The sequence below is a fragment of the Phaenicophaeus curvirostris genome, chromosome 15 (genome assembly GCF_032191515.1).
Source record: "Phaenicophaeus curvirostris isolate KB17595 chromosome 15, BPBGC_Pcur_1.0, whole genome shotgun sequence".
Classification (NCBI taxonomy): Eukaryota; Metazoa; Chordata; class Aves; order Cuculiformes; family Cuculidae; genus Phaenicophaeus; species Phaenicophaeus curvirostris.
The window spans coordinates 7481815-7503587 of NC_091406.1; the positions used below are offsets into that span (position 1 = coordinate 7481815).

Below are 21773 nucleotides of genomic sequence, written 5' to 3' on the forward strand. Positions count from 1 at the left end.
GGTTTGCACCTACATTTGGGACTTTAACCACCTTAGCTTAGCCCCATTGCTACTCTGTTGTAGTTATTAAATTTTTATTCCAGAGCCGGCTCACATCTGGCTAGGTAGAGACCCCAGTGATATGCGTTATCTCTGCCAACACCAGCCTCAGCATTGTGCCTTCAGGAAAATTTCAAATATACCTTAATTTTCAGGGTTAAGAGACAGAAAAATATTCATGTTAAAAGTGTTCCTTAATTAACTGCATTGAGTAAATAATTCACAGTGAATAATTAGCTAAGGATTTTAGCCTGTCTCTCTTTCTTTCTCTATCTTTCCCCACCCCGTGCACAAAATGTCCTTGAGCAGATTGCAGGTTTCTTAACTTTCTACAAGAATGTGCCTGGTATTTTATCTGCCATTTTTATTAGGCTGTTTGGAATGGGTCTGTTCCCTGCTTGCCTTAGTGAAACTTTTAAAGGCAGGAATTGAAGAACAGAAATAGTGCTCTCTGCAGGGCAATTTAAGGGCCTATGCTAGAGGGAAAAGCATTAAGGAATTTATAAGATTTAAACACTTTTATTTTATGGGTAAAGCTCTCTTCAAGGTGCTAATTTTATGTCTGTACATAACAGACAGTGGTATTTCCTTTGGTGAAGTCCCTCGGCTTGGACTCGTCTTACAAGATACTGATCATAGTGTTGTACCAGAAAGCTGGGCATTTTGTAATAACTGAAATGGCTGTATTCCAAACGTGAAATTTATTCCTTTTGATGTTCATGGGCCTCTTTCTAACTGAAATCTCCTGGCAGAATCAAGCCCATTGCTAAACAAAGATCCTCACCCCGTGCAGAGGCAATGCCATTAGTCAGTCTGAAATTGCCCTGCAGGACAGTGTTAGCACAGCAAGGACAACCAGTCGAGCCTTGGCAGGTTATTCCATCGAGAGGATGGGCGCTTGTCTTCTCATTGGCAAATTATTGCTTTTAGGGATTAGATACTCGCTGTTGGCTCAATCCATCTGTCTTTGTGGTGTTGCTTTTGCAGCATCATCGTCCAAATGTAGCAATTCCTCTTGCTTGCTTGCAGACAGACAGATGCAGCATATATACCTCCTGCCTAAATTAGCATAACATTTTGCATAAATCTCTTTGGGGTATGTCACAGTGAATGGACCCTGGAGCATAACCCTGTTGACTGGCAGTTTTGCATGGCTTAGCTGACACTGTGACTTCACCTGCTACTGTGGGAGGCAGAAAAGAGAAAGAGGCCAAGAGATTTCAGATCTAGTGACGTCTCTGGGTTGATGTAAAAATGGGGCAAAAAAAGAGGGAAACTAAAATGTCCGTGTTTAGGGTGTGGGCTGCAGCATCTTTCACTCCATTCCTTCAGGCTGGCAAAAGATGCTTCTGAATTCCTGATAAGAAGCATTCTCATGCCTTTCAATGAAGCTGCAGCCACTGCTCTGATGGAGACACGATCCTGGCTTCAGCCCTCTGAGCTCTGACTTGGAACAGTATGGGGAAAAAAATGCCCCAAACCTGAAGTGCTCCTTGTTAAATTAGCATAACACGAGAATAAAATAAAGTAGGGCATTTGCAGCTGCTTTGTACACTGTAACTGGGGCAGGGTATTTTAGCATCCTGCAGGAGCTTTAAGCCCCGTCATGTCCTGTAGCTGCTAAGAGAAAAGGCTCAGCGATATCGGTTAATGAACGTTGTTTCTCACACAGGAAAACCAACAGAGAACAACATATGGACTCTGTGACAAGAATGACTGTAGGGTGCTGGACTCCACTGACTTGATAGTTTTCCTTACATCCTACTTAGCTGTAAAATTCTAATAAAGAAGAAAGAGGCCATTATATTAATGGCATTATAGGGATTGCAGCATGATCGCTAGGACCCATGGGGATTTCTCTGGTGTCCAGAATAAATGCACTTCTATTCTAATGACCACAAATGACCTCTCTCCAAACCTGGTATCAATGAAATAGTTTTAATGTTTCAACATCAATACTCCAAGCTTTGCTGAACAGTGACATTAATCTGATATCGCCTAGCACATGGGGAAGAACAACCGAAAAATATGCTGCAGCTTATAAAGTTATGTAGCTTTCCAGCCTTGACAGCAGCTTTCGTGCTATTTTCCCACCAAGTGGAAAAAAGTCGTGGGATACAAGTGACACACACATTTCCTCGTAAAACCTGATGGAAGGAAGTCACAGGTGGCTGAAAACTACTCATAATTTCAAAGGGTAGAGAGTAAACAGGAAGTTTTTTGAAAAGCTGGTGTACCGCGCTCCTGTGTTTGCTAATGTCATGTTACTATCTATTTTCTTTTTCCTAGCAAATGTTTTTGATTACTTAGCATATCTTAATTAATATGCAAACACAGACGTGGATTCTCACAGCATAAAACCAGTCATTGGCTGATTTATGATTTTAATCAGGTCAGCCTCAGCTGATATGCAGTAAGAAATAATTAGTTAGCTGTTTGTACACAGAATTGCATTGTACCCAACCCATAGGAGACAGCTTTTCCTGACATTTCTATCCCCTGCTGACTTTGTTTTCTTAGCTTTCCTTCTGGTCTCAAAATAGGAGTGTGTAATAGTTTCCACCTCTGAGATAATTGCCCTCTATTCTTAGGTAAGGGAAGGTAGGCCATTTGCAGGCCTTAGGAAGCAATTTGGTAAATAATTGGCTGAAATACTGAGTTTGACTACTAGTCACAGTGGTCAAAAGATATTGCCCAGGAAAATCTCTTTCTGGGTATTTAGTAGCAGCTCTTGCTGTCTGCCTTGCAGTTTCTGACATTACAGATGCATTTAAAATGAATCTCTAAATTTCTTAAGTACTCCAGGGTTCAGAGAAGTGTCACATAGCCTGGATAGATGTGACATATTCGTACCGAGTGGTCTGATTTGTGAAACCCAGCTGTTCAGAAACTGGGATACAGACCCAAGGTCCCACCAACAGGAAAGTGTTGCAGTCACAGAGAGAGTGACTGTTTCCCCCATTCCTCTCCTAAAATCCCAGCTCTGCCAGTGTCTCTAAGCTGCAGAGCCCAGCTACTTAGTAGTCAATTATGTTGCTGTATCTGTCCTGTAAAAAGAGAATTTTAGTCTGTAAAGTTATCAGTTTAATTGGTTTGATCCGTAGCTGAATGTGGATATTGCGTGCCATCCACTGCCTCTGTAGCTACTGGACGTTTCATGCCATGTTCTATCATATGGAAGTGCGAAAGCTGTGTATATGTGGCTCCTATTACCTCTACACTAGCCTAAGAAGTTTGGAAAGTACTGAATCTTTTCTTGACTCTTGAGTTTCACTAACACTTTGTGAAAACCCATAAGCGTCTCTTTGCTTTGGGGACAGACAAATGACATGGCTTCTAATGTTACTTCTCCACAAACTAATTGATGGATTTGGCACCAGCCAACAGACATAAAAACATTTGTAAAGATGTAAGGGTCTGTCTAGACTAGATAATTTCTTCCCCTTTTGTCTTAATTTCATTGGTTGCCAAGTTGGGTAACATTTAACCTTGAATTCTGGTGGCACAGTCACTGCCCTAGACCTCCTAACGAGGAACCATCTAACAAGTTGACATGACGAGCCTGTGTTAATCTCAGTCTTCTGTCTGTGAGTCTGGTCACACTGCAGTCAACGCTGATGTATTTGCATTAATCCTGTTTCTGTCCATACATCTTAATTCACCCTGAGAGCACTGCTAAATTCTTTTGTTAATCATTTTCTCCCTGTGTTCCCCCCATGAAGCGAAGTTCATTCTGTGAACAACGCTGATGCAGCCAGGTTAATAACTATTGATGTTGCCATGTTAATAACCATCTTGCTGCCCATGAATCCGAGCCTCCCCCTGATGAGGTGGACGTGACCCACTTAATCATTACATCCTCCTGTCCGTGGATCTCAGTTCACTCTGTGAAATTTTAATCATTCTGACTAGCTAATCACGACAATTTCTCACTGTCCAAGGGTGTGAGTTCACCCTACAAACAGCTCCAATGTCCTTGTTTAATCACTGTAATCTCTTACTGCTCATGAACTGCAAAACTCATGGATGCTTCTGCCGATTGCTCAATACCTTGCTGTCTGGGGGCTGGAAGATCTCCCTATACCTTGCAAGGGATACCCAGAGCACTTTATTCTCCTTCTGCTCCCAAATCTGGAGCCACTGCAAATCCTTCTCTTCAACAGCAAAGTTTTCCTGGCAGCTGCCTACATGCAACCAGCTGTGTGCAGCCTCTCTGAAGCGATGTGTTGAATAACAGAGTGTGTTAGCATGCCAAGCAGCCAGGCTCTGTTGGTCGAATGGTGCTTTTTTTGAAAGGTGAGCTCAGAGCAGAGATAAGCATTAACTCAGTGAGACATTTCTGTTCATACTGATGAGATGCACTATTGTACTGGGTAGGTGTGGTAGGACTGTAAAGCTAAATAGGTGTCGATGTGGTGCTACATGCTCTTTCCTTATGTTGGTTGCAGCATGGTGCCTAGGGCTTTTTATGAGTTATTTTTATATATTAATTTAATATATATTATATATTATATATATATATTTATTTAATATATATTATTTTTATGAGTTTATGAGGGCTTTTTAGAGCTGTTAAAGCCTCATCCTGTAACATCCTGAATCATTGCAGCAACCTAACGGACAATGACTGGGAAAATCAATCACAATTTCAGGGCACTGTCAACATTCCCACCCTATGCCTGGAGAATGTGGTCCTGGTTGAAGCTTGGAAAAGACACATGGGAATTTGTTAAAACCACACAAACTGCAGACATTTGCAGACTCAAGCCCACCTCTTTAATACAGGCACACAAATTGCAGTGAAGAGTCTGGAACTGCAAATAATATTTAAACAAGAAACTTGGCTCATTTTCAGCAGGTTTCTCCCTTCTGCTCTGGGCTACTCCTCCCACCAAAGGCTTCTTGAAGTGCTAGTTTTGTCTCTCTGAATATCCAGCTACCTTCAGCTGTAAGTAGAATTAAGAAGTAACTTTAAAAGAAACTGCCAAAAGCAGCTTTGCAAGCCAAAAGGTAGAAATAACAGCATGAAGCGAAGTCTAAAAGGAGCCACCTCAATCTTCAGAGAGCCGCAGAGCCAGTGTCACCAGTCATCTTTTGGGGGCAGTAGGCAGAGGTCATCTTTCCTGCTGAATCTTGCGTGATTGCTTTTTTTTCAGAATGGTTTGATTGGGCAGCTTACTGCAATTGTATTAGATGAGACTGTGGACTTGTTGTCAAGTATTTGTTTCTTCTTTTTTTTTTAATTTATTTATTTTCCTCCCTCTCATCCCTAGATTGGTTTGGGAGTTTAGATTAATAAACAGAGAAGCAGTTAATTTGATTAAAAGTGGCATATGTTCTGCTGTGGCAGAGGCAGACTCAGGGGTGTTTCGTGCCTGTGGTTTGAGAATAAGAAAAGATTGTCACTCTTGGGTACAATGTTAAATAACTTTTTTCTAGTGGAATACTGGAGATACTTTCATGCAGGCGAATTTGTGCTTTGTAAAAATCTAAGGGAAAGGAAGCCTGGTGTCTTGGAAAACAAAACAAAACAAACAAACCAAAAGTTGGAAGGAGGGAGATTTATATGTGAAGCTAATTAGAATTAAAAAGAGCACACTATGAAAAGGTGAAACTAGATACTGCAGAAATGCTGAATTATAGTGACAGCAGTTAACAGAGAGAACTTAAAAAGATTTATGAAGGTATTTCCTGTATTTCTGAGGAGTATGGAAAACCAGTGCTGTTCCTTTTGAGCAGTGCCAGGAATAAACAAAGCTGATATATCCTTTTATTTGCTTATGTTAGACTGTCCACAGCCTGATCGAAGTGGTTAAAGCGGGTGCAGAAGAGCTGAAGCTTCTGCAGGCTCTTCCTGGGTAATCAGAAATGACAGCCTTCCCATGCTGGAGCCTCTTCCTCTGCGAAGGGAGGTGAGTAAACATCACAAATTTTCATTACTGTTTGTAAACGTGTCATTTGCAAAGTGTTTTTAGGACTTAACTTCTTCGATGACTTCCCTGATTAGCCCCAAGTGTGAACCAGCCCAGCCTCAGCTTCCTGAACAGCTACATCCCTTCATACAGATTTATTATAAAACATCTCCATCACTGTAGCAGATGTATGTGCACAGGCAAGGAAGTAACATTTTTTAAAGGAGCTCAGGAACCAAAATTTTATTTCTAAAGATAATTTCAGCCATGTCTGCACTGCAATAAAATTCAAGACTAGGAGCCAGCCTGCTGTTTATATTCACCTTAAATCTTACAGTGCAAGCTTTTAAAAGTGGTTTGGCTTGTTGGTTTTGGTTTTGGTTTTTTTTTTAACCTGGCCAAGAAGTTTTCTCCAAACCAAGATCAGAGCAAACTGACTGTATTTACCACATGTAGTTCATTCTAAGAAGAATGAGAGAAAATGCTTATCTCAAGAAACAAGAATACTGGCAAAAAAAGAAGAAAGTTAGTGAGGACAAGAAACATCAACCATCAGAGCTTTTCTTTTAAGGGTAGCTGTATGGAAAATAGAAAAATTTAAGTTTTTAGTTTGGGCATACTAGTCTGGATATTCCCCTTTGCTTCAGATGGAGATTTACTGCAGACAGGCTGGCATAGGCATGAGGAAAAGATGTGAAATGATCTAATCAGTGCCATTAGGATGTTTTTTGTGGAATGACCAATTATCATTCACTGTCATTTATATAGCAGTTTCTCTCTTGAACTGTTGTATTTGTATCACATACTTCCAACAGTAAAGGCAGATAAAGAAGGATGTTAGCCTAGGTTTTTGATTTTTAAGTATTAAAATAGGCTTGTATGTTCATGTATGTGGTGCTCACAGCATGTGTGCAACCAAGCTTAGCTTTTATCAGTGAATCTTCTAACCATGCATCACAGATTTGTTCCTACTTTGTAACATTTTCCTGATGATTATGGTCCTCTGGGACTCAACAGCATTTTGGATCTTTTGTCTTCAGAATTTATCTGCAACAAATGTCAGCTGATGGTGGCAGCAGGTGTGGAGGATTTCTGTGCTATCATGTTCAGTGCTTGGTGTGCATGTGACAAGATGGTAACTGCAAGATTTTCTCTTCTGTGACATTAATTGCACATCGGTCTCCTGTTCCGTATCCCATGCACAGAGGGAGGTGTTTGCAGTCCCTGGTACTGAACAGATATTAGTTGTCCTTGACTTTTGTGAGTGTTTTTTTCTGGTAAAAATGACTGCAAGATCTCTTAGTGTGATAATTCAGGTATAATAACTTCTCCTCCCTGTTGGGGCTGACTCATGAAATCTATTAAGCCATGTAGCACTGGCTCTATTCCTGGACTCCTCAAGATAAAGGCTTTCTATTTTTTTTTTTGTTTAAAGTAAATGTTTGTTTGTTATCAACTGTTCAGGCTTAGCAATTACCAGCATTTTGAACCCACAGATAGCTCTGAGTAGGAAACATTCGAATGTTGACCATTTAATTCTCGTGGTTTACAAGGAAGAGCCAAGTATGGTTCTTAATCCAGTCCTCACAATTTCCTCTCTCTGAAACTTTGAAGTTGCTCAAAATCAAGGGGTAAAATAAAACAGAGGATCTTCTGACTTAAGGGATTGGAAGGATTTTCTCAGAGTATAACAGCTTCCTGACACCGCTTCAGGATTTGATTCCACAATACCCTGCTCCCATCCCTGCCTAATACAAAGACTTTCCAAGTTATTAAATTCTGTACTTCTCTTCATCCTCCTCCCTGAGTGCTCTGCAGATATTCTGTCACTGGACACCAGCACTGGGTCACGCCTTCCAACAAGTCTGCTCGTGTTGCTGTCACCCCCAACATATCCCTTTTCTTATCCATCCTGGCTGCACATTTGCTGGAGGCTCCTCACATTAAACAGGTGTTTCTCCATCTTTCAGAATCCTCTTTCAAAGGTGGACAGGGTAAAATAATGAGGAACTTGTCATTTCTTCAAGCCTGCCTCTGTCCATTTTGCAGTCTTAGATTTATATGGGTTAGGAGGGAGCTCTGCAAAAGAGAAGAGTGGAAAAATAATCATCAACTAGGCTACATAAACCAAATATCTTTAGGGATTTGATGCAAGTGAAAATGAGCCTCTTGGGAAAAATACTGATTTTATTTTAAATTTTATATATAAGCTCTTATAGTCAGTGGAAATTTGCTTGGATTTACAAAGGCCTCTGCTAAATTGCTTTAAAATAAAACATAATTTCCAAGCCAAATTATCTGTTGGAATGAATAATTTTCCTGATTTTGAATGGATTTTTTCCAGGAGAAAATCAGGCCAATCTTGCTTAACCAAATAACAACTTGGACCATAGGTCTGGAAGCAGGATCCATTTGGATGTTTTAACCTCCAGTGAATAGCAAATTGAGAATACTGATGTCATGCAATGCAAAACAAAATAAAACAATATCTGTAATTAGCTGATTTAAAATGCAGCTTTAAAAAAAACACTTTTCTTTTTCTCACAAACCATCAGGGCATCAATACGTCTTTCATTACTCCTGCACATTGCTATTAATAGCACATAAAAATGCAGATTATAGGCTTAGGGGCTCCATAAGTTTCCCATGGATATTCCAGGAAAAGTAAAATCAAAGTTAGATATGCAAAAGGGAACAGAGACCAAGGTGGGCAGCCTGGGAAGCAGCATGACATGCTGATGAACCTTTGACTAAATGGAGATGCTCAGACTTTGTCCAAAATTGTTATATCTGTGGATTAACTACATCAATAAAGCCCCATGTGGGTTTCCCAGGTCACAGTCGTGAATGGCTTTGAATAAATTTGGTGAAATACACCTTCAAAAATACCAAGATGAATTCCAGTATGGTCATTCCTAATCAGAACTTAGATTGGCCACTGTTCTGGTTACTACATTAAAGGAATCAATTTCAAAAGTTAATTCCAATTTGCTTTGCTGAGGGCTCCTCTGTGTGCAAATCCCGATGCTTGTCAGTATGTCCACACAATCTTAAAGTCGTAATCGCCTCAAGCTCCACCAGGGGAGGTTCAGGCTGGACATTAGGAAAAAAATTTTCACGGAAAGGGTCATTGGGCACTGGAACAGGCTGCCCAGGGAGGTTGTTGAGTCACCTTCTCTGGAGGTGTTTAAGGGACAGGTGGATGAGGTGCTGAGGGGCATGGTTTAGTGACTGATAGGAATGGTTGGACTCAATGATCAGGTGGGTCTTTTCCAACCTCATGATTCTATGATATCCAGTGGTTTTCTTCCTGTTGACATTTCCTACTGCTGTTTGGTAAATGCCATACCTACCTATCCATCCTCCACACCAGTGCCCACCTCCACCCCCTGAGCCTGGTGTGATTTACCTCTGACTGTTGAATGCCATTCTGATTTTATTACAAACAATAAGCAACAGATTGTTCTTTTGTTCCTGATTTCAGATCTTGTTTTCTTTTGAACTGTAGTAACTACAAACCCAATGGAGATAGTGCATTTTGACTTTGAGCTCTCCACTGATTACTAAACTATTTATAAGGAGTACTGTAAACTGTAGGAGTATTTTTATGGCCTTTAAGATGTTTCTCTGAATGGGTCAATTTAAGACCTCTATTAAAGAAAGTTCAGGGTCTCCTTCAGGTTCTGGTTTTTTGTCAGCCAACAAAGCATAAAAACATAACTGCATTTTACAATATTAATGATCGGCTGTAAAGACGTGACATAACATTTTTATAGCTCTATAACTAATCTTTTTATTATCAAGTTACAATGGTTTGCAACAAATATGTATAATCTATAGATAATTTTAAATCTTTTACAAGTTGATGGTGTGGAATACTGCCATAGACTAATTAAGTTTATAAATATACGCGTTTGTTTGAGATACTTGATATTTTATGTGAAGGATGTAAAAATGTAAAAACTTTGATTGAAGTCAGTCCTGAGTGTCAGACTTTTCCTGCTGGAAAAACTCTAAGTCAGTTCACAGGTTGAAGCAAAGCCTTGGAGTTGAATTGTGGTTTTACCTGTGATGTTATCTTAGGGCAAAAACCTGTCTGCTGGGATGGTAAACTGAGCTTATCGGTCTCTTGACCCATTAATAGAGCTTAAAATTTGTCAGTGCTGGACTTGAAGGGATTCAGTGTTGTCTTGAATTATTGGGAGTGCAGCTTCCAGAAGTCTTGCATAGTCACAGTCCTCTGGGAATTTTTGCTCTAGACGGTATAGGAGGGAAGGAGGAGAGGGTACGGAGGTGAGGTGGAAAGAGAAGATCTCTGAACTGATGGGTAGTAGACAATGGGAAAGCAAAATAGACAGAATCACAGTGCCTTGGCTAAATTGCACAAAGGAGGTGCTTGAGAGATAATAAAAGGCTATTTTAAGCTGCTTCACCATGTTTGTTCTCAATGACTTGCAGTGAAAAGGAACAGGTGAAGGAACTGGTATAGACTGAGCAGCAACTGATTTTATTCCTTTATCAGAGTAAGATCTACCTTCCAGCTGATGTTTAGACAATGATTTATGCTTTGCCTTCACGTAGCACCCCTTGTTTAAAGGTCTCACAGGTTTTGCACAATAATGTCTTGGCCTTTCTGGGGTTGCTTTTGAAAGGGAGTAATGAGGAAAGTGGAGGGACTTTCTCTGCATCCTCAGCACCACTGCTTGTGCTGGGAAACCTGGCTGGTCACACTGCCTGTACAGACTTGAAATAACTCCTGCAGAGCTTGTGTGGATGGGGATGATTGAAATACTGACTTGGAGCTGTTGTAATTGTCCCAGCAGTGGCCCTGAAATAGAAGTGTTCTTTGGTGCATGAACTCAAACCACTTAAAAGTATTGGAAAGATTTAATCCTGCGCTAGATGAATTGATGCTGGCCTCTGGTGAGGAAAACAGAGTATCTCGCATATTCCTGAGGTTTTTTTTCTGTTTCCAGCTGACTAATACCAATGATGCAAAGCTTTGAGTAATCTCTCTTGCTGACCAACTCCACAGTACTGGCTAGAGCCTTTCAGCAGACATATAAGGGAAAAAACTAGCTGACTTGAGAGACGTCACAAATTGGAGCTTAATTACAGTGCATTGAAAAAAGGCAGGAAAAGCTCAAATGATCACGATTTCTGGGCTTTCAAACCAAAAGGGGGCCTCACTGAAGTAATTTCAGTTCATTACAGATATTCTGAACCTGCCTTGCCTAAGTGAGTTTAATTTTTTTCACCTGTCACTTATCTGCTTTTGAGAAGCATAATTGCAACATTTGTTCAGAGCTATAGACCTCTTAAATGGGAAAGGTTTTTTTTTCTTTGCAAACATTAAAAAACAAAAGGAGAAAGGAAAGATAATTTTTGAGACAGGCTTTGCCACACACATGCCTGTGCACAGATAGATGGCCTTTTTAAGGTTTCCTTTCTTTATTTTAATATCTTAAAAATTCATATATCTCTAGGGGAAGCTTAATAAGACACAGCCAGCTGAAGCAAAGATTTTAGGAGGAAAATGAAGTCAGGGGACTTGTGCTGTAGAGATAGCAGTTCAAACAGTGAAAAAGAGGGCACGGCTGTACACATCAGAAATCCACAGCTGGGGAAGTGGAAAGAATAGTCCCACATCTGCCCTTATAAATCATCCCTCACCTTTCAGATCCCTTAGTTTTCTGTCGTGTTGAATAATTTTATATAGAGGGAGAGGTATTTGCATTTTTCTCCTTCTGCTGTTTGTGATATCTAGGTCAGTTCTACCTACTGAAGCACCAGAAAAGCAATGCGGATTTCTTCACTGTCCTTCGTAGCAGGGTGTTTTTCTTACCCTTCAAAGTCAAGGATTTCCAGCAAAAGAATGAGAGAGGCCTCAGGAGCAGGTCCATAAACCTGTCCATACAGAGACAGCTAAGGGGAAAAGGCAGCACAGATTGTTTACTTCAAAAGACTCATGCTAGCGAGCTCTAAGGAGAAGGTGGAAGCAGCGTTGTTTTGAAGGCACCTCTCTGGCCCACAGCTGAGCCATAAACCAAGCCAGGCTCAGACACTAGTTGTATCTCTCTTGGGAGCAGATGCAAAGGAACAAAGCACTGAGTCTTTTTCAGCTCCAAGAATTACTGATTTCCTCCTGATTCCTAAGAACAGCTCACAACAGAACAGCACAAATACTGTTTATGTTATTTCTCTAGGATGGAGTTTGAGCACAATGGCCAAAGCAGTTTGGTAGAGGAACTGTTCTGGCTGCATGAGCACTAGTCACGCTTTAGAACCTGGCTAGGACAGCACTTTCAGCTGTGGTTCTGCACTGTGCACCAAATACGATCCCTGCTCTGGCTGGTGCAACCAGAACCGCAAGTACAAAAGAGCTTGATCAAAAGCTTTTGGGTTCGTTTTCCCCAGAACTTTGCAAACTATACCAGCAGGTGAATGAATATTCAAATGTTGAATATTTCAATTCCTTTTTACACTAAAAATGAACTTTGGGGCTTTTAGTCTTCATGTGTACCTGAGTTTTGATTCAGAATAACAGCTTGTAAATCTGGGAGGGGGTGATCTACATCTGCAAAATACAAGGTACCAAATCCCATAAGCTTGTAAATATAGTCCAGTGTTGAACTTCAGTAATGGCTAGATGATAATTGAAACTAGAGGTTTTTGCTTATTTTGGGTATAGTAAGATGTTTCCATAGGGAGTGAAATGCTGAAGTGCCCTTCTCTTGAGTAGTATATTCTGGCTCAAAACTTTTAAAAGCCTTCTGGCAGGCAGTTTTGGTGTTCTTGCCCTTCAATGCTATAGTACATCATTAAAAAATTTAGCAAGAAAGAGGGAGAATTCCACATTTACCTTAAAACTATCAAGGCACCGTGGTTAGACAGAAGAGAGAATGGCATCCCAGCCACATTCACGTTGGAAGTTCTGCCTCACCTTCTGCTGCAGTCAACTGAAATAATACGCTTTAAGTTTAATGACCACAGAAATGCATGACTTTGGAACACACTTCTCCGAATTCCCAGTAAAATAAGGGAACAAGTGGTTATATTGTAGTTGTTCTGGGAAGAAAAGAAGCTTGCATAGATGTCAGTTTAATGAGTATATCTATCTGTGTAAGAAGAGTATATTGTTCTCATACTGAATCTCTGGGGTTTAATGTGCATTTGGTGTTGCACAGTTGGGCTGAATATAATCCCTGATATAATGCCAGTTAAGTCGTGTCATGGATAAATAATGTTATTGGTTAATTAGTTCAAGAATCTGTGGATACTGGGGGAATCTAAAGAATGGGCAAGTTAAACTAGTCATAAGATAAAATGTCTCCTGCTTGCTTTCCTTCTCCTGTCCATGCTTTACATTGAACAAGACTGTTTGTTTCCCCAGAGGTGGTTGGAAGTTCTATTTTCCACCAAAACTAAAAGAAGATGATAAAACTTTTACGGTTTATTTCAGAGGTATTTTAATATTAATGAGAAAAATAACACAAATGAAAATATATTATTTTTCTGACAGCTCCCCAGAAAAGAAAGAGTGAAAACCAGTAACTATTCTCAAGTTTCTAGTTAATTCTTTTTAATGTTCTACTTGAAAATAAAATCTGTAAAAAGACAGATTAGGTCTGGGCTTTGTAGTCATAAACACCCTGAAGACATTAGACACCAATTTATAACAATGAACGAATTCAGTTTCTGAAAGAAGCCTGTTTTGAGAAAATATTTTTAGCTGTTCAAGTCAGTGTTTTTCAACAAGAAAATTCACTGCAGAACATTTCAAAATGACCAGAAAGTAGAAATCAAAGTAATCTGAACTCACTCTTGCCTAGAATCTGTAAATTTACATTAAGCACATAGTAGGCTAAAGCAGAGGTAAACTTATAATAATTATTACCACTCAAAATAACAGAGTATTGACACCCTGCCATTGGATCAATCAGATTCATTCTGCAGGCTCAGTTAATAAATTGCTGTGTTAAAGTACGATTTCTTCTTGTACAACACATTTATTTTCTCCCTCAGCATTTATTTTAATAACTTCTCATACCAAGAACCCATGTGCACCTGCTTTTTTCCACACTGCATTTACAATACCTTGCATGAGGCCACTTTAAAGACAGTGTGAGTTCTGGCATTACATCTGCACATCCTTGGGTGATAAGGGGTGAGTAGCAGAACAGTTTGAAACATGCAGCAGAGTGTCTTAGAGCAGCTTAATAATCTCATGCCTGGGTGCATATCTACCGTAATCTAGACAAGTTTCTAATTTGTTTTTCACTACTGTAGGATCATACAATCACCAGGTTGGAAAAGACCCACTGGATCATTGAGTCCAACCATTCCTATCAAACACTAAACCATGTCCCTTAGCACCTCGTCCACTCATGCCTTAAACACCTCCAGGGATGGTGACTCAACCCCCTCCCTGGGCAGCCTCTGCCAGTGCCCAATGACCCTTTCTGTGGAAGATTTTTTCCTAATGTCCAGCCTGAACCTCCCCTGGCGGAGCTTGAGGCCATTCCCTCTTGTCCTGTCCCCTGTCACTTGGGAGAAGAGGCCAGCACCCTCCTCTCTACAACCTCCTTTCAGGTAGTTGTAGAGAGCAATGAGGTCTCCCCTCAGCCTCCTCTTCTCCAGGCTAAAGATGAGCCAACTTAATTCTAATTAAACATCATCCATTACATAGTGTGGCCAGAGAGCCAGGCAAGGTCAGTCTGCCCTAATTACTGATTGTGGTCCCCTGCTTTTTTCCCCTATGTAGGTCCAATATGGTTAAGAACGTGCAGTAATGTTTGGGGCAGATATTTTGTGAAGGTTAGGAAAATATTTTTGTGCTTTCTGGCCAGAGGACTGGTCAGTGACCACGGAGAGTCATGGAGATGCCATGGGTTGCATGTCCTCTGTCTAAAATATATGAGTCAAAGTCCCACTTTTATTTATTTTATTCTCAGATTTGAGAATTTACATTTTCTTATCTATGTAACAGTGACTGCCCAGTCCCCCATTGAAGCCTCCTCAATTTAAAGCCTAATTTTATCACAATCCAGGAACTACATGCCAGCAGTGAAGCATTGCTGGGATTTCTCATTCCAGTGGTGGAAGTAGCTAATGGAGTTAATGTTGCAATATTTTTGCTCCATCATGAGCTCAGCGATGAGGCACTCCAAATTATAGTCCTCTCATGTTAGCGATTGAGTGACTATCTGAATTATGGACCATAACCTGTTGGTTTATGGATGTGTCCCATTTCCAGAAATCACAGCTGGTCTGGCTTTTTCTCTTCTTCCTCACTGAACACATCATGAAGAACGTATACTATCATCTTTCACTCTGATTCCTGGATATTGCACATCACTGGGATCTCTCCAGATCCTTTTTCCTTACCCAGCAGCCTCCATGCTGCTTCTCCTTTTCCTTTACATATTGTCTTCCCTACTTTCTTCCAGCATTTTTCTGGCCCCAGTATGCCAGTCTTCTGTTCCGATATGATTCCCACTAATTACAGAGCTATCTTGCTGCTTAATGCTACGACTTCTTTCCTAGCTAGTTCTTTAAAAAGGCCACTAGCTAGAAATATATCATCCTTCAGCTTTAGACCTGAAGTCCACTCAGTAAGCATTTTATACAGTCTTAACAAATGAGGAGAGAAAAAGAAAACAGCAGAAGAATACAAAAAGGCTCCCCTGGGAGCAAGGTTGTCAGGAAGTCATGGCGACTTCATAACTCTGGGCCTTAGTCATTTTTCTTACCATGGGTGGTCCCTCTATGGGCTGAATTTTGAAAGGTTTTTGTTACCGTTCAGCAAAGATGTGACATTGCAGAGCACTGGAGGAGAGGTGAGACCTGCAGGATGACCCAAAGGATGACTCTTTCTCACAAATTTTAAAGCCTATTTGCTCCTCTGGTTGCTTTTGGTACTTTGTGGGAAGCCTTAACCGTGCTGAAAAGAGAGCACGCAGCTAAGTTTGGAGCAGGAGTGAGAACTATCACCCTTTGCTGCTACGAATGGCTGCTCTCATTGCTATGCCTCGGCTCCAGCATAGTCCCAAAACGAAGGACCACTGGCAAAACTAAGAGATATGACCAGAGAATAAGTTTGAGGACTTGCTAGAGTGTGTGCCTGTGCTGTGTGAGTGGTGGTTCCCACCTAGACCAACTCTCTCCATCTCTCCAGGGCAGGGGACAGGGCTCAGCCCTTAGCATGTACCTACATTAAAGTGTGTGTGTGTGTTCTCAGACCCTGCTGCTCCCAGCCCCAGTGGTGAAATAGTGCTGAACCATCACAGTTTTAACCCATGTGCCAGGAGCTGCTTGCAGAAAAGTGGGAGGATTTTAGAAGCTTCTGGTTGTGCACCAGGAGGCTCATGGGCAGTGTTGGCTGCAGATACGTGGCATTCCTTGGGGGGAGGCCGTTCCTCCTGCTGCGAATTAACACCAACAAAGCACAGGCTTCCCAGCAAGGTACAAGAGGTTCCCTCCTGGGCTGTGCTGCTGCAGCCTGACTGCGAGGATGCTGGCTCAGGAGTCTCATTACCCATCCACAGTCTTGAGGTACACGTAGGCTTAAGCCTAGACAAGAAAAGATGCCGTAATACAATTTCTTCTTCTCTTTTGTATTTCTTTTCTTAGCAGTGAATTTGTGCTGTGACATTTTCTCATCTGCATTATCAAAATACAGTGCATGTGTTTGAAATTACTGTGAAGGATCAGAGGAACTTGCTTTGCTAGATACTGATTTTCACTTGTGTCTAAGCTCTTCTTGGTTGTTTTCAGCCTCACTGACCCAAGAAGATAATTGACCAATAAGATAAATCTCCAAGTAGAAAAAGGCAAATTATGGGGGCCTGATCAGTTGCTGCAGTAATCAGATGAATAAAATGTAAACAGTGATGAAGCTGCTGATCATGTTTGAATGATGGACTGGTCAGTGCTTCAGAATGTGGAAGAAGAGTTTATTGATTTTTAGAAGTCTATTAAAAACCTATTAGATTGAGTGGTTACAGTGAAATTTGGATGTGCAATTTCTTCCTATTCAATGTTACCTGAGCAGGTTGTAGGGGAGCTGGGAAACGTGCAGCTGTGCTGCCTTTCTTCAGCCAGGCCTCCTGTGCTGTGGCTCCGATGGCTGTAGAGCCCATTGCAGAGAACTCTTGCTGACCAGAATGTCTGTCCCTCTTGCTTTTATGTGCCTAGATACAACACTGGTCCCATATGGTTGAATTTAGCTGTGTCCTTCTTGAATTCACATTATACCCACAAGCGATACTATGCATTAACTGAAGCTCATTAGAATGAAATGGGAAATACATGTGTTTCAAAAGTAGTTTATTTGGAATACTAATCTTATTTTAGAATTCACGTTAAGCTGTTGAATCCTCAGCAACTAACACGAAAACACACTGAATCATAATGAAATACAGTGCTACTGTATTCCATTATACACCATACCAGCATGACAGCAGCTTTTTCTCTTGCTGAAAATAAGATTGCTTACATTTTATTTTTATTTATTTTAGGCGAACAAGTAAGAAAGAATTTCATAATAAAATCTAGGCGTTAGCTCATCTCTTGCTGCATGTACTAGTAGCTCTGAGGCAGAAAGAGGGGAACTGATGACTGCACAAAACCCTAGCAAGTATTTCACTGCCTTGCACTTCCATCCTGGACAGCCCAGACCTCAGTTTAGGCTGCACAGAGTCAAATAGCACAGAGCAGTGTTGCAAGCACTAGGCTTGGGGGCTGCAATGTACAGCATGTCAGCCAGAGAAGTCATCAAACATGCTGTATGTCATCATAACACTGTAGGTTAATGAATACTGTGTTTATATAGAGATATATAAACATATATTTTATAGGGGAATAATACATGACTGGCACCACTTTATGGGAAGCAGTTGCTGTGCATCATATACAACACTGTAGGAGTCAACACACCACTAACTTCATCCTCTGCCCTCTTGTGGAAACAAGCAGCTGTGGATAAGGATTACCGAGTATTCGAATTGGCATAAAGCTCTTCTTATCCCTTTTCCTGGCAGATGTAAGATTGTGGTTGAAGACTGAGGCTTGGTTGCTTTGGGAACTACAATTCAGAGGTACTGATGGAGCAGAGAAGAAATATATAGCACCCTGAGTGGGCTGAATCATCCCAGCTTTTTCACTGCTTTTTATGCTGAAGCACTTTATTTTTAACAAACAGCCTGAGAAACAGAGATTTAAGGCCCAATAATAGTGTGATGCGAATCAATTAATCTAGTAACACCAGAGACTGCATTGGAAAGGCACTATACACACCATGGTAATTACTAATTTTAAGAAAGTAGATTGTACCAACTGCCCTATATTTTTTCCTTCTGTTTTCATGAGGAGTGACGCTTGTGTGGGATATAAAAGAGAAAATACCAGGCTTTAAGGATCAGGAGAAAATGTAAGAAGCAGAAGGATAGAAAAAACTTGAATGTAGGGGTGTTTTATTGGTACTGTGGTTCAAATCAGCTCCAAATTGCCTGTGGACTCCTTTCCTCAAAGATGGGGCAAGCGTGATCCAGCGCAGGGGAACATGAAGGTCAGTCAGGACAGGATGCAATATGTATTTTCTCTTCTGCCAAAGATCTCAGTCATTAGTTAATTTTCCTCTGGACCTCAGTTTTCAGTTCTCTCTGCTTGACTGTGTCCTTCATCCTGCCGGCTAAGCATCTGAAATATTCCTTTGCACTCTCCTTCCTCTGCTTCATTAAAGAAGTGAAAAAGCAGGAGGTGCTACATAGATGAAATAGGACTTACAGGAGCAGAAGGGACCTTGGGAGATCATCTAATCCATCTCCCTGCCTCAAAGGAGGTGAACATAATTAACTGCTTCTAGTGGCTGTTTGTCTGATCTGTTCTTCAAAACTTACTGCATGGGGATTTCCATCACCTAAGAGTTTAGCCTAGCATTTCACTAGTTTCATGCTAGAGAGTTTTCCTTAATCTCTAACTAAAATCTCCTTTGCTTTTATTTAAGCCCCTTGAGACTTATTCTGGCACTTTTCTCATGCTTTTTCAAGAACCTTGGTTATTCTTGCAGTTCTCTGTTGGACTTTTTCTCATTGGCCTGTAAACTTTCATGGTATGCTCAGGCTAAATCTGCCAGTGTTGCCCCCAGTAGAGGGAATAAGAGAAGAATTATTTCATGTCTCTTTTCCAGGTGATGACTGAATCTATAACTTCCATTCAATACTTCTGCAGTTTGGTCATTAAGCTCTTAATTTTGGATAATTCCACTAAATAGTAGTTTTAAATTTCCAATTTTCCACTTTTGGAAAAACATTGCTTACAGACTTATTCTTTGAATTTGTTTTTAATTTAAGAAAACAAACTCCTGTTGATTCACCTACAACAAAATTATTTGTTTTCTTCTGACTTCATTGCTCCTCTAAAGCCAAGTATTAAGCATCTGGAAATGTGTTGGTAAGCACAGTCGAGTATCTGAGACTCACTGTAATAAGCAGCAGTTATTTTCCAATTTCCATCTGGAACATTAAATCCTTCCTATTACAATTCCTGTAACCACAAATCTGGTATCATTCATATCTCTAATAACATCATACAGGTTTCTGTTTATGTCAGTTACAACATCGACTCATCCTGCTTTTCATCTCTTTTCTTCAAAGAAGACAGTCATTGTTCTGAAGATGCAATGATCAGCTTATTTGAAGTGTCCTGAAAAGATACTGGCTCTTTTTACACCGTTTTTATCAGTTTTTTAATTACTTGGAATTTTGTCATGCAATCTGTGAAGCCATGTACACATCATGAAGAAGATTTTGAGTTTCCCTCAAGCTGCTAAGATAAAAAGGAGGTTTGCATAGAAAGCTGCATCAGATGACCTGCTGCTGTGTTCCCAGGAATTACCCCAAGGGAGTTTTGCACCCAAAAAATTTAGACTGTCCTAAGGTACTGTGTGGATCTCAGGATCAGTGGAAATACCTTAAAATGCCTCTCATCTCTCTGCAGTATGCTAGCAGAGGGTCCCAGACTCTTTCACACTCGGAACGTTTTGTTCTGCCTGAACACGAGCCTGAATGCTCTTTAACATCTTTGCTTGCTTTACTTATGTTTAAGCTTACCACTTTCTCTAGGCTCTTTTCCCCGAACTCACTGTTCATATATTTCCTGATGAGGACTAGTCCCTGCTTTCTAAACCAAATAATGCTAGCCAGAGATGGTCCCTTGCTGGCATAGAAGTACCTATTTATCAGCCTTATCTAACTCTTGACAGTCTAATATTAATGCAGCTGGAGAGCCATTTTGTTGTTTAGTGGAGACAAAATTCCCATCTGAAGTACATGGATGGTTTTGCCTAAATAAATGTTGTATGGTAGCTGCAGATAAAAATAATAGTCTGTCTAGTTAAAGTAAAACATTCAAGCAGAGACTTTGTAGTTTTTTGAACTCACTCTTGCTAAAAAGGCAAAAAAATGTTGAACTCATGTTAAACAACCTAATCCAGGCTTGTTTAAAATAATGAGATTTCCTGCATGGCAGCAACGTCTAGATGCTCTTTATTATCCTTGTCTGGCACTTCTGCCCAGACAACCCAGTAAATGGCATCAGAGAGGTCAACATGGCTCTGGCCCTCATAGTGAGAACCACAGCTCCTGGCTGAAGCAACCAAGACCTACGTGGAATACTGTGGGTACTGGGTAGAGCTCTGTCATCAACAGAAGGGCAAATCTGGCCAACAACCAGAGGCAAGGAAAAAAATTCCTTCCTTTTTTTTTCCCCCAGAAGCCTGGAAAGTTGAGGGAGGAGAGGCAGTGATGTGTTAATGCATAAACACTATTTTTGTTTGTACACCTGTGCTGGTGTAAGGGTGCTGTTTCCTAATTCCTGAATTATAAGTGCGACTATTAAAACTGTATAAGTCATAAAGAAATCAACGAAGGGTTGTGCATTGAGTATCTGGGTGAGGGGAGGTGAGCTGGTATCAAAACGGTGCATCCAGCAAACACACACCCAGCCTTTTGTTGTGACCACTGCCACTAGGCAGGAATGTGGCCAAAGGTCCTCGTCCAGTTCATTTCAACAATTTCATAACGGCACAAGGAGACTCCTGAAGTCCTTGGCTCCAATCTCAGTTGTAGCAGTAATAGATAAAGAATGAAAAAACACCTCAGTTATAAAATCTGTCCCTCACACTGTGAATACAGACTCGGATATCCCAAACTTCCAAAGAGTAAGAGAATGCGCCAGCATGTCTCTGCAGATCTGATTGCTGGAGTCCTGAGCCCAGTCACACACAGAACCCTGTGAGAAAGAGATAGGTACACATGACACCCTAGATGAACAACAACAGCAAAACCCAAGGCGCTGAGCAAATATAGTTTGTTATGAAGGAATTATACCTTTCCAAGCATCTTATACTCCCTGCTGCATTTACAACAAGATAAAGTTTTATTGTGATAGTCCAACAGTTCTTTGCTTTTCCCCAGGTTTTGTAGAGGTTTTCTAGTCCCTTTTATCCCACGAGGCAGTCAGGCTGGAGTGACACAAAAAGGGACCGGAAAATCTCTGATGAGAATGAGAATGGTTGCTCTGTCAGGTGTGATTAACACCAAAACAGTTAAATACCTTACCGATGAAGACCTGCAGGATGTGCCTGAAATTTTAAAAGGCCGTTCTCTTTCCAGTCATGCCCTCTTGGTAAATTATAGTTTCAGTAAATTAAGCAGAATACTGATGAAAAAGTTAATGTGATAAAATCTGGCAGTTCTGACAGCCTGGCAAAGTTTACAATGACCCTTGAAAAACTCTTTCTTTAGATATTATGATACAGCT

General features: G+C 40.7%; 1 protein-coding gene across 1 annotated transcript in view; it reads left to right on the plus strand.

Annotated features, from left to right (window-relative positions):
- The first annotated feature begins 12521 nt into the window (after positions 1 to 12521).
- The window catches only part of SGCD (sarcoglycan delta), a 376457-nt gene continuing 367205 nt past the window's right edge, over positions 12522 to 21773 (plus strand). Inside the window, exon 1 of the mRNA XM_069869201.1 lies at positions 12522 to 12542. The gene's annotated coding sequence lies outside the window, so the exon portion shown is untranslated. The remainder of the gene's footprint in view (positions 12543 to 21773) is intronic.